The sequence below is a fragment of the Neodiprion virginianus genome, chromosome 5 (assembly GCF_021901495.1).
Source record: "Neodiprion virginianus isolate iyNeoVirg1 chromosome 5, iyNeoVirg1.1, whole genome shotgun sequence".
NCBI classification, from domain to species: domain Eukaryota; kingdom Metazoa; phylum Arthropoda; class Insecta; order Hymenoptera; family Diprionidae; genus Neodiprion; species Neodiprion virginianus.
Window position 1 is genome coordinate 24,725,229 of NC_060881.1, and position 12,848 is coordinate 24,738,076.

Below are 12,848 nucleotides of genomic sequence, written 5' to 3' on the forward strand. Positions count from 1 at the left end.
AAGAAAACATTGCGATAACTTTTTTAATGTTCCAAGCCTGTCTTGAAGTTTAGTCACCTTGTGAACAAGACGACCGTCGAGTAAGCTTCGGATCGAGTAACAGGAATAAATTGCGAGTAGCTACAAGAAAAGTTTCCGCAGGCAAAGTAAGTTTGCAAGTTCGACGAGATCGAAAGAATTACGGCTGAAGCAAAGCTAGGGAATCCTCTTTAACGCTAGTACCGAAATAATTCTTCTTCATGATCTACAATATTTTGAGTCCAGGCATGAACGCGATTTTCATCTTCAAAAATAACCGTTATACTGGTTTTCATGATAAAAATTTATTTCATATTTTCCAGTACATTTTTGCTTTCTCTCTGTATTTTTTTAGTCACTGTGCCGGAAAACTCTGATTCATAATCGGAGGAACGGGCGAAATGAAGAAGCAGAAACAAAATCACCGAGAATTTTTTAACCTTCAATTTCAATCAATTGCGAGAAGAATCCGAGGGTGGTGACCCCTCAAGATCAATCACTAGAAACTGATCTAATCTCGGTATATCAACGCGCGCGACGAAAGTCAGCTGAGCGAGAAAATATTTGCTACTCATTGTCAGTCTTTTCTCTCTTTTTTTTCTTCAAATTTTCGCCCGCGATATTAGAGTCGAAAAAAATTTGCCTTAGATTTTCCGAAATCAAGGCCCTTCGCGTTTGCCATAAAAAAAAAAATTCAGTTTTCTCAGACAAATGTTCTCCGAATTAGAGAACAAAACTCACACTCAACAAAATGATGCAGTATTTGGCCACATTTTTTAAACAATTTTGTAAACAAACGGATGGATTTGAATAAGAGGTTAAATAAAACTGACATAAAAGAATAAAAAAAAAAAAAAACTAGATGAATGTACCGATGTACGTACAAGAATTCGATAATCTTCAAAAATATGTTACCTAAGTGAAATAAGATTCGAACCCGTCACACTGTTTTATATTTCGATAAATTGTAAATTTATCCGCAGCCGATTAACTCGCACCTGCTTACATTAAACAAATCCATCCAAAGCATTCCACATATTAAAACATGCGAGGGTGAAAATTCTAAGAGATCAAAATTCAGACTAATCTAAATGTCGAATCTTGTCATCGTTCTTCCGGAACAAAATGAAAATTCCAAAGCGCAGAATTCCAATTCCCGACTCAAATCTACCCCCCTCCCCCAGTAAATCAAGCCGTCAAGAATTTCACAGATCGAGAAATTCAACGTTTCGGAATTCAGACTTTCATAATACGTAACTTCTAAAACCGACTTACCTAAAACCCGACGTTTCAATGATCAACGTTGCTTCTCCCCGCAGTCGATCGTCTTAATCACACACAATTGAAACACGCGATGTAATTCGAAAATGGGCATGAAACCGAAACCGTTTGAAACTAATAATAAGAAACCAAAAAAAAAAAAATTCAAACAAAAATATCGTACGAAAAAAATCACACGATTAACGGTGATGCTTACGATTGCGCAGCGTTGCGATACGATGGCGCTGAACGAGGAGCGAGCGAACACTGATCGTCGGCGAGCGTCTGACTTAACGTTGAGCGAGACCACTTGTAGCTAGGCGAGAGTCTCCGGCGCGCGTTTAGCGAGACTGGCTTGGATGGCGGGCAAACAGGTGAGATCGTCGCGACGCGCCTCTCTCTCTCTCTCTCTCTCTCTCTCTCTCTCTCTGGCGCGCGCGCTCTCTCGCTCGCTCGCTCCGCTCGCGCTTACGAGCTGCGCGCGCAACTCGCCATCGATCTAATTTGGCCTCACCTACGCGAAGAAGAGAGAGAGAGAGAGAGAGCCTCCTCCCGCCTCCTGCGTCCTTTCTGCGTAGGAGGTTCGTCGTCCTTATTGCCTTAGCTGGACAGCTGCTGCCTAGACCGATTAGACGGCGTTGCGATCCTTGCAATTCGGAGGAAGGTGGTCGAAAGGTGCGCCGTTTTCACACCCTCGCATAGTTTTCGGGAAGTTGGATGAATGGGGGTGAAAGTAGGGGAAAGATTAAAAAATAGAAAATACCAGAACGGGGAATTATTATCCTTTAAAGTGAAACATTGTGTTTCGGTATAAGTTGAATGAAAAATATGGAGGCCTTCGAGTCTTGCCTTTTTTTTTTGTCGTATAAAAGGTTCAGAAAATTTTTTAAAAATTCAGGCAAGTGGCTTTGTGGCTTCTGGTTGAAGGTCCGTTAGTCCCGAAGTTTTTTTTTTTTTTTTTGTCATAGATGGGAGAAAGCCGCGCATACAAATTATAAACAAAATACTCCACGTTTCAGTTTAAAGATTTGAGACAGAAAAATTTGATTTCGAATATTTCATAATTTTTAGATTCAATGTATTGAGGATTCAAGAATTTAAAGGTCAGAATATAAAATCCAGAAATGTAAAATCGACGAAATTCATCTTGATAATTATATAGAATCGTAAACGGGAAATTACCCCAGCTGGTGGGGATAGAAATATTTGAAAGATCAGAAAACGAAGGGGTCATAGTGGGACAATTTTTTAAAAACGGAGAAATCTGTGTTTATAGAATTTTGAAACGTAGTACGTGAAAAAAAAACAAAGAAGAAAAGAGGCAAAATACAGAAAGGTCGACGAAAAGAAACTCAAGACATACAACCGTCAAATTTCAAGTCTTTCATACATTGCCTATAAATTATAAGTCAAAATCACAAGTTATTAACTGCCTGAGGATAACGACAATTTTGAATTTTTTTCTGATCAGGGTGAAAATACAACAAATAAAATCTGCTTTCTATCGACATAGTCGCCTTCTGATTTTTATTTAGCGTTGAATTCGTCCCAGTTGCTCGAAAAATTTAAGAATGCAGTATGGTTTTTTGTAAAAGTCTGCGTATTTCAGACACCGTAGTTATAGTTATTTATTTTGGCCGCGAATAGAGTACAGAAAACTGTTAGTATCGAAACATTATTTCAATGTTTTTCATGTAGTAATAAAAAGAAGTGTACATTTGTTCAGTGGGCCCAAAATATGCAAGAAGCATTTTAAGTGCGAGTGAGAAAGCCAATTTTTCGGTTCGGCTGATTTCAACAGCCTGCATCTCTAACCCAAAATCAACATGAGTAACCGTGACTACGGAGTTTGAAACATACAAGATTTTGACTAATCCAGTTTCACATGAGAAAATCAATTCAAAAATCGGAAGCAGAGAGAATTACAGGCCGGTTGAAATTTTCCGGAATGCCTTGATCGACTGTACTGGCAAGAATGGTCCGTCGTCTGCTGTAGTTTAATGCGCATGCGCTGCAATTTGAGAGCAGTTGTATACCAGGGAGACCAACCGTCATAAACGTCACCTAAAAAATTATGACAGTTGTCGCCGGCAGTTATGCTCAACACCGACAGCTGTCAAAATGTTTCAGGCTACATACACCGCGGCAAACTGTCGTCTAAATTTATGACGGTTGGTCGCCCTGGGAAACAACTGTTCTGGAATTGCAGCGCATGCGCATTAAAATATAGCAGACGACGGATCATTTTGCTGTCATCGATTCACTCTGTATACATCACTGTTACAAAGGTGGTGTTAATTGTAACATTAAAAATAATTTACAGACGTTTACGTGATTTTGGTATTAGCGAACGATGTTCAATTTTATACACAACGGTGTGAACTTTCATTGGCACCGTAAATTTTCTAACAGAGCAACGAAATAATTTTGCTAAAAATGAATCTACGTACTTTGTTACCCACACCAGGATTTTTATACAGAAATTGTTACGAACCTGCGGAATGATTCCTTTTAGAAATATTTGGAAAACAATGCCGTGAGTCCGAAACATTTTCAAAATATGTTTTCAATATTCGGGAAAACCTTCCTTTGGAGTATTGAAAATAATCCTAAATTACTATTAATTGCTTTCAATTCTTCGAATGTAAATGACTGGAAATTGTTTAATTTGCATACTGAATTTTTTTCAAATATTTCTACAAGCATTGCGATTGATATTTATGTGAACGAAACTGTTTGAAATTATTCATTCGTTATTATACTGAACGCATAAAAATTACCTATCTCAATTCACGTTATTATGAACGGTGAATGTACTGAAGTGACGATTCAATAAATTAAAGTTTGGATTGTTAACTACTTAGTTGTCAATACGCAATCAGAAACAATTGGTTTCATCATATCGTAAATATTGCATTTTTCTTTGGAATAAGTAGTTGAAAATGAATTTCTTACCAATTTCTTTGTTTTCTGTACAGTAAAGTGAAGCTTACAACTGAAATAAAACCTAACAACTTGAAGCAATATTAGAAATAAAAAATGGTCTAATTAGTCGACTGAAAAACAACGATTGTTCAATTTTATGTAATTAGCAATTAGCCGTTCCTCAGTTCGTTTCAAAGAGCAGCTTGTATCAGGCTAACTTTTCAAATCTGATGGACCAATCAATGTGTTTCACTCCTAATGTTGAAATATTCTAAATGTAAGCTAATTAAAAAAAAAAAAAAAAATGTTTCATACGAAATTTAAAACTTTAGAAAATTTAGTAACCTTGGACAACGTTATATCTCCTCGTTTTCTCGTACCTAAAATTTATTTATCCAAGATTCTTAACGCCCCAAGGTACCAGATTTTTTTCATTTCGTTTCTCCCCGACCAGCTTGGTGTCCAAAAAATGTGAGGGCTGTAGCGGACGTGAATGAATATTTACACAGCTCACGCTGTGAGGATTAAATTTTTAAAGTCTTTTGAAAATGACAACTCTGTTGTACTAACTCACTTAGTTCATTTCTTTCTTCCAGCATAGAATTCAACTCTGTGACTAAAACAAAGCTTGTACACTTTTCAAATACGAGTGAGCCGATCCCTTTAACAATCACCTACCAAATTTAAAATTAATATTTCAGTATAGATAAGCCCGAGACTAAAATAAAACATTGACATAAATGCTGGTTAATTCGACGTGGATAAGAAAAATATTCTCTCTATTTTGCAACATTCTCTGGAAAATCGAGTTTCTCGTACATGTTTATCAAGTTAGAGAGTAAAAGAAGGAAAAATGTGATACCGCGAAGTAGGGGCCGAATATCATTGCACAAGGACAAAAGGGGCGATAACTGTGCGGAACAAGGATTAAACGAGCGTGTAGAATTCACGGTTTTAATAGGAGTCATGTGATTAGGTGTGAATGAGACTTTATCCCTCGGAGCGCTGCGGAAGTTAGGGTAATTACATTGTAATTATCGCCGCAGGGACGCAGCTCTATATAGTGGCGAATTTTACACAAGTCAACTTACAGCAGTCGTGAAGAAAATTTGGCACAATCAATAGACAGATCATTTTACAGAGAAAAAAAATATAAAAAAAAAAAAGGTTAGCGAAAAATTTGAGTATATTGTCGAGGGAAATTTATAGTTGTTTAGGGAAATTCTTTTGATTTCGATCGCAAAATTTTTTCCACACAATACAATTTGAATTTGAATAAAGTGATCGTTTCAGCTACGAAGAAATAGAAAAATTCGTGCAAGTGGTTAAACATTTCTTTCCCTACGTTGAGTTCAAAAACAGTGAAATTGAAGTTGAAAAATTACTTTTACAATCAAATACGAGCCGTTCGGTACATTTTTTAACTTCCGCATGGCGTCCCTAGTTACGCCAGATTATCCCGACAGGTGACTTGATCAGCGAATCAAATCACCAGCTGACCGAATCAAGTTGGCCACGCGGCCAACTTGACGCCAGTTAAATCCCTAGAGCCACGAGCTGTTGTATCCGGTCTTTGCACGGCGTTTAGAATCACTCGAAGAGAGTGTGCGCGATGTTTCATTGGCCTCTTCGGTCTAGCCGAAGCTGGAATTGGGTAAACATCATCTGTTGAGCATCGAACGTAGATTTCATGCTGAACCTGCAACGCGTTGATTTAATTGACTGCCTCAATGATTGATTATATTCGAAGAAGATAGCGCATGCGCAATTAACTTGTCGAATAAATGATACTTTGAAATAATTCACGGTGTCGACTAAAATCTGGAAGCAAAACCATTTGTCTGTAGAATCATTCAAGCTTTTGTAAATTATTAGCGAAAGTGAACAGCGTTTGTATAATAAAGCGAAGAATATGCATGACTTTTTATAAGAAGACAAATTTTTTCCAAAATTAAATCATGTTTTTTTCGAGTTGGTCAAGCATATGAAACAGTAAATTATCCACAGACTCGGCTCCCCTTTGTATTATGACAGATTTTTCATAACTGCGAATTTTCCAGGTGAATACACCTAATTGTAAGTTGGTTTTAAACAAGTATTGTTATCGCATAAATTTTAAATTATACATATTTAACGATTTTCCCAAGCATCGTGTCCTGATTTTTCCATATTTTCTTATATCAATCACCTAAATTGAAAAAAATGTCTGTCAATCGTGGGCATTGATGATAAAGAAGTTTATAAGATGTAAGAAATTGAATTCAATGGCTCGGAAGCGGTAAATTCACCGCTCTTAATAAATTTCAGCATCAAAGTCGTTAGTTCTGAATAGCCGAATAATTTTTCGTGATTTTCAGAAAAAATCACCGTTTTTGTGTACTTGTGTGCGTGCTTGAAAGCCGTCGAATAAGATGTGCCCAAATCAAGGAGCATATTATACAAGTATATCGATCAAGCGGTTGGCATTTAGTCCCACCCCCTCGATTTCGCGGTCTTTCAAACTTTCCTCAGCTAAGCCTCGACGATTCTCGAGGTATTGTATAACAAGCTCCGCGGAAGTCGAAAAGAGGGAAAACGACGGGGAACGGAAATTTAAGCAACGATGGAAGTAAAGTTAATCCCTGTGAGAGTCTAGACTATTGTTGCCGCTGTTTCCCCGCTAATGTTAACGGAAACTTGGCCGTCAGAGAATAACTCGACATTATAAAAAATTAGGAAGAAATTGTTTTCAGGAATTGAAAAACAAGTTCACAATAAGCCGTCAACCCACTTCAATTTTTATCACAAGTTTCGTCCGATGCGGTGAGTCATTATAAAGTGAGCAAAATTTTTATCGCTAGATACCCTAAACATCCGACAGCGATAAGCTAATCAGCTTAACGGCATTCAATTAAGCTTTGCACATATTAGGACAGCAGTTCGGATCTACGTCGTATACGCTGCTCGATTATAGGGCACCTCTTCATATTCGCATATGGTTTTATTTTATATTCTAAACAATATTTAGCACTGAATACCGGTCGGAAATAATCAAGACGAAAATATCATCTTAATAACAAAGTTCTCTCGACTTTTATGTCAATGAGAGTATAAACGTGTAGAAAAACGGTATAAATTTGTGGAAAAGTTCGAGATGTGTTGAAAATTTTTAGCCGCACGTCCAGATCTTCGAAAATTATCATGTTTTTTGAAGGATTGATGAAAAGCGAAAGTTTTCAACCTTTCTCGAATTATTCACAAATTTATACCGTTTTTATATACAGTTCACTCATTGACAGAAGGGTTAAGACTGAAATTCATTAAGATCAGCTGCCCAACAGACATTTTGCAAGCTTGTAAGTTTTTATATCCATAATTTCCAGACCAACCCCAAGACTTTTCTGTCTAATCTGAGCGACCGTTGAAATCATCTTTAGAATACGCAGTTTCTACGAATCTGTGCAAAAAAAAAAACTTATTAAATCTATTTACGATAATTTTTTGCCAAAGCAACTTCAGATATCATCCACTCTGAAGACGTACCTCATAAAACCTAAAGTGCATCGTTAATTTATTCATCTACTTATTCATGTTTAAATACGATCCCAAGCAAAGCTAACAAGAACAGTATTCAACGAAAGAATTACGAAATAATTCAGACATAAGAAGCTAAACTAAAATAAGGACTGTAATCCAGTTTCATCGGGTTCAAACATTGCTCCCTAGATAAATTCTGAACCTCGGATAAAAAAAAAAAAAAAAAACAACATATTTGTACGAAAAGAGGACAATTATCAACAACTTTTGCGGCGTAATATGACTAACCGAGTATCCTACCTTTATTCTAAACGGGGCGGCCGTTTTGCGGAGGAAGAATTTTAAAATATATTCCAAGAAGCGGTGGGATAAGAAGAAAAGTTAAAAATCGGCGGGAGGAAAGGGAGATAAACCGAAGCGAAGTAAATGGGACCACCAGCCGACAATAAAGCCGGGGACTGGAAGGACTACAAGCCTGGTAATGGGCAGGGTCGGAGGTCGCCGGCCCGGCTCAACGAGTCAATTCGTATAATCTAACTGGAACATTCGAGAATAGGGGGTGCATAAAAAGAAACAATGTAATTCCACACGCGGCTGTCCAACTTCCTAATTGAGTTCCAGGCCTGCTCTATGCGCGCGTAGCCAGCGGATAACTTATCACACTGCACTTTATTGGCTACCGTGCAGTGTAAATTGCGTACATAGACTCGGACTTCATTACCGGGCGTCGTGGTGAAAGCCTATTCAAGTTGGAAATTAGAAAAGAGTTGGAAATTCTCTTCCACCGTTGGGATATTCCGTCAGTCATTCAATTGTGGTCGTATTGTTTTAATGAAATGAAGGTGTTTTTTTTTCTTTTTTTTTCAACTTCTCGTTTCTCTGTTTTCAGAGAATAGTGGAAGTTGTTGTAATCAACCCGAAAATGAAGAGTTGAATTTTTACTAAATTTATGATTCTTACAAAGGGTGAAATCACACGTTATGATCCAGTAGTTGTCACAGATAAAAGATGTATCACAGCTTTCGTGCGTTAAAAATTGAGTAAGGCTGCTGCGTCATTCAATATTATTGTAAATACAACTGAAAATATGTACTGCCACAAAGAGATGAACTAAAATTTCTATTTTTAACACGAAATATCGTAAAAATGTGCAAAGTTTCAGTATACTACCAGTCAATATGGAAATTTTTGTTACAAAGTATCGCTATCTCTTTTAATCTTCGTTCACTTTGATGTTACTTACAAAATGTAACAATTGTTTCTAAGGCTTGGACCGAGGGAAGTTTTCTACAATTTTTCACAGACTTTTCACATCATTCTACCCTTAGTTATGATTCATACGTCACGCAGTCATAATCGATAATAATCGTAGAAGCTATTCGACAAGAAATTTTCGGATTTAAAAACGTTAAACAACATATCAAATATAGTGTGATCAACAGAATTAGAACTCGTCTGTGTATCGATGCCGAGTAGAATCGTCAGGAACAAAAGTCTACGATCATCTATCGAGAATTTCCGCATCTTTTATCGCTATAATCTACTTTTTCTTTACTCGCACCGCATTCGTTGGAGACACGGCGTTAGTAACAAAGTTAAAGTCATCAGGAAATTGGAAGCGAATAATTACATGTATACATACACATTATACGTAGACCAAACTTTTCATCGGAGTTTAATTCAGTTACTTTTCAAACAACTCAGGTTCTACTTCTGCTCCGACACTTCCTACCACAGCTGAACCGGAATGGAAACTGAGGTCGAACCACATTTGCACGTTTTAGAAATTTGGAAAGTTATCGCTTTTTTTTTTTGTTTTTTTTTTATCAGGTATAACTCATCGAATGAGATGTTTTCAAAATAATCTCAAGGCCGCAAAGATTGGGAGGAATTTTTTTTCCAGATATTTTAAAAACTGTCCACTTCTTCCACGTTCCGCAAATCCTATTTACTTCCAGCAACTTCATATTCATTTCAACACTATAACTCCAACAGCGCCATAATATCTTTTTATGACCGTTCTTCGGCTTGGCTTCAAGCCAAGTCAAACGATGTACGTTGAGACGTAGCTTGAACAGCGGCCAACTGGCTCAAAAGTGCATCAGACCAATTCTATTGGAATCGTATTGAGAATTATTGGTATGCATTATGCTTCTTAACGTCCCACTAGACATATTTTTTTTTAACTGAAAATTCATCTTGCGTCGGGTAAACGTATTCTTTTTACTTTGAAATACTCTGACAATCGGCTGAAATTGAAATGAAATAAATATTGAAATTACCGAGAAACGTTATATCGTACGTGAGAAATAGAAGCGGTTTTGGTTTGTTGAAAGATTGACGAAAGGTTTTGCATAATATAACTGTGTACTTCATACACGACTACAGAGTGAGATTTATTAATCACGTAGTCATTAATAACATTTTACAATGACGTGGCATGCAAGCGGTTAAGAATTCAGTCCTAAGGCAGCATCTCACAGTTGAGTTTTCAAATTGAAACGAATGAATGCGCGAGGCCGTAAAGATACAAAGGAGCAGCTGTACACCTTAACAAATATAAACCTCCCTTATGACGTTGGGCTACAGATAACGGCGGATGCCACAATTTGAATAATTTAATTGAATCCGGTGCTGCCTCATATTTCAACATTTGAATTTTGCAAGAAAATGTAATTTTATGCAACGAACTCTCTTCACAATTATTGCGTACTTACTCGGATAGAAATCGTAAAATTCTATAATTTTAAATCATTTCGACACATTGAATTAAAAAAAAAAAAAATCGTGCCATCTGGTGAAATTGTTTATTTGCAGGCTTTCGAAGAAACGTTGATTCAAATATTACTCACTCGACTATTTTTTTCCCCTTTTTCTGTACAAGTTTGCATTTTTTCCATTCCGAAGGAATTGAACACATCGTTAAATTTAATGGGCTAAATTACGTTCCAATTTTGCCGTGGTGTAAAATATAATGGATATAACGAACCAAGTGTAATTAAAAGCTGATCATATTATCATTGAACAATGTGTGGAGTGACAGTTTTGCAATTTTCCAAAAAGGCTGCTGCGAGTTAAGTTTCGATGATTTTATCAAATCGCTGTTGAAAATGGGAATAAATAGTATCCGCGAAATCAGAAAAAGATCAACTTCCATTTTCCTTCATTGGTTTTTTTTCAATTCATTTTTGTTTTTTGTTTTTTGTTTTTTTGCATTTTTTCTTGTCTTCTCCTTGTCCCAAAGGCATCACGGTTTTTCTTCACGAGGCGTCTGACGTAACCACATAAGCTTAGCGGCAGAGTTCCCTGGGAAATTAAATAAGAAAGAGAGCTTCGAAGGCAGGGGAGGTTGAAGGGAGAAAAGAAAAGGGCTATTTTAGCATCGGCAGCTGCGGTTACGCAGTGGAAAAGGGTATAAGCTAGCCGTACTTTCTTCGGTCTGCGATCTGATTAAACCGCGTGCTAAAGCCGCGTTTCGGAGGTTCGCCAATCGCCTATATCTCCGTGTAGAAAGGAAGGGCTAAGTGCCGGTAAAAGTTTCCACCCCCGGACAACGGCGGTGAAGTAGATGCAGCCGATAGGAGAAAGCTCGATGGAAAAAAATTTCGGTATCCATTTGGCACAAGGCTCCGTACATTCATTCGAACCCAGTACGCACATTTTCATTTATTCGGATCTCCGTTTTACTTAGGGATAATCCAGACGCTCGTGTCTCAGGTCCACTTCACTAAAAGTAATTCAATTTTCATTCAGCAGTCTCGAAGTCTGAAATGATTGGGAATCACGTGAAATATTTTAAGAAATTTCTCACCGCATTGTGACATTTTTGCAACTCTGTTAAGGAAAGGTCACAGTTTAACTCTTTTAGTCACAGTGGCAAGTATTTTTACCACCTATTTTATATCCATTTTTTTTTTTTTTTTTTATTTATTCAGAGAACTTTTCAACATATCGTGAAAATTGAAGGAATAATTCATTTCCGAGAAAGTTACCCCTTTACACGTGTACGTGTTTCAGCTAAAATATCAGTTTTCGGGAACACTGATTACGAATCTGAAAGCGGATTTTATAAAATTCAAGATAACGGATACAATATGACGATCGAAAAATTCAAATTTGATGGAATCCAAAGAAAAAGCTCTGTCCAGGGTTTTTGGGGTCACCGATTACGAATCTGATTCGATCAAATTTGAAATATTCAACCACCATATTGTACTCGCCACGTTGAATTTTTGAAATCTACTCTCAGATTTGTAATCAGCGACCCCGAAAACGAATGCATTAAATTTTTTGACCGACTTTGTTTGAATTTGAAATTTTCGTCCACCATATTGGATTCGCCATCTCGAATTTTTCTTAAACTAATCACAGATTCGTAATCCACGACGCCTATTACCACAGAATACTATCTTGTTGTAAAAGATTACTCAGCACAGTAACGTGTGATTCAAAAGGTTAAGATGAAAACATGAGTAAAAAGTAATTAGTCGTGACATTTCACTCTTTTTTCATTCGCTGTTATATTTTCAATTCAGTGCTACTACCACCGAGAAACGAAACTGCCATTTTCTAGGTACTCGAAAAGATTCTGAGCAGACGTTTACCGGTTGTAATCTCTCCCTCAAGTTGACCCTCGCTTTAACCGCCCTGAGCGGGAAACCTCCTTTAGGGAATGTCCGCAAACTAAAGTGAGTACTTAGCTCTGTCGTTTTTTCAAATGTCTCCCACGTCCGGACGATTTTACTCTTCGGCTATTTGTGTTGCAGTCGAATCGTTGCTGTAGCCGTGGAAAATAGAAACATTTGGAAGACTGCATCGGACCGATCAGAACGAGAATGGAAAACGCAAAGCAGATCTATTTTGGTGTAACGACATTTCCACGTACTCGGCAACATTACTCGAAATATCACAACCGACATTTGTTGATCTATTACAAAGAAGTTTCCTGAAAGTTCCAAAAGTAATTCTTGATCGCAAAGTATCCCGATATAACTCCAAGATGATGGTCGTTATAAGCATATATGCTAAAGTATTTTCAAGTCGATGGTATGATATTCTGGATCGTTTAACTTCCTGTTTTGCCAATTTTGCAGGTGATAGTTAGTTCATTCCATTATAAACGTCTTACA

At 37.2% G+C, this 12,848-nt stretch overlaps 1 protein-coding gene across 3 annotated transcripts in view; it reads right to left on the bottom strand.

Annotated features, from left to right (window-relative positions):
• The window catches only part of LOC124304833 (BAI1-associated protein 3), a 112,039-nt gene extending 110,445 nt beyond the window's left edge, over positions 1-1,594 (bottom strand). For all 3 annotated transcript variants that reach the window (XM_046763521.1, XM_046763520.1, XM_046763517.1), the window contains exon 1: positions 1,294-1,594. The gene's annotated coding sequence lies outside the window, so the exon portion shown is untranslated. The remainder of the gene's footprint in view (positions 1-1,293) is intronic.
• Positions 1,595-12,848: the final 11,254 nt, after the last annotated feature.